The sequence below is a fragment of the Camelina sativa genome, unplaced genomic scaffold (genome assembly GCF_000633955.1).
Source record: "Camelina sativa cultivar DH55 unplaced genomic scaffold, Cs unpScaffold04667, whole genome shotgun sequence".
In the NCBI taxonomy this organism is placed as follows: Eukaryota; Viridiplantae; Streptophyta; class Magnoliopsida; order Brassicales; family Brassicaceae; genus Camelina; species Camelina sativa.
In genome coordinates this window covers 1-625 of record NW_010925760.1, presented here as the reverse complement: position 1 = coordinate 625, position 625 = coordinate 1, and the positions used below count along the sequence as shown (strand labels likewise).

General features: G+C 38.4%; 1 long non-coding RNA gene across 1 annotated transcript; it reads right to left on the bottom strand.

Moving 5' to 3' along the window:
* Positions 1-21: 21 nt before the first annotated feature.
* Positions 22-625, bottom strand: LOC104774692. Its single transcript, XR_765448.1, has 3 exons — positions 564-625; positions 254-322; positions 22-146 (listed from the first exon to the last, which is right to left on the bottom strand). It is a non-coding gene; the product is annotated as an uncharacterized LOC104774692 (long non-coding RNA).

Sequence of the window (625 nt, the reverse complement as noted above, 5' to 3'; positions counted from 1 at the left end):
TCTTCTGTGAACTTACCACTGTAGCGACCCATTAGCTTGACAAGTCCGATACCATTTTCCACACTGGTCGCTTCAACATGCGCTGCATTAATAGCACGTTGAGCCTCCTCAACCGCACTATCAAATCCAAAGGATTTGTCAATGACCTGAATCAGAGATACTATCAAATCAAGCTACTTGCGAACTAGCCAGAATGGGAGAAGAGGTTAAAGGTTGAGAGTGCAAACTACAATTATGAAAATCTTGGACTTACTGGAATGTCGTTATCAATGGTTTTTGGTATTCCTGCAACTGCAACTTTAAGTCCACGACGCCTAATTTCCTGCAGAATCAGTCAAAAACAACTGCTTCACCCAACTTAAAAGTCATTTCGATGTTAATAGGTACACGAACATCACTGCTTTACCAGTCCAGTTATTAGGAAGCCTCTTTATGCTTTCTAGCAGACAAACATTCATTTTAATGAGGGTAGAATGTCTTCCATGGAATTTAATTAGACAGTTCTCTTCATAAAATGATTTACATAGGTACTATCCAACAATAATACACAACATTTCACTAACCTTATATATTGCACTTGCTCCTTTTTGGGTTCCATCACCTCCAATAATGTAAACCTATATAT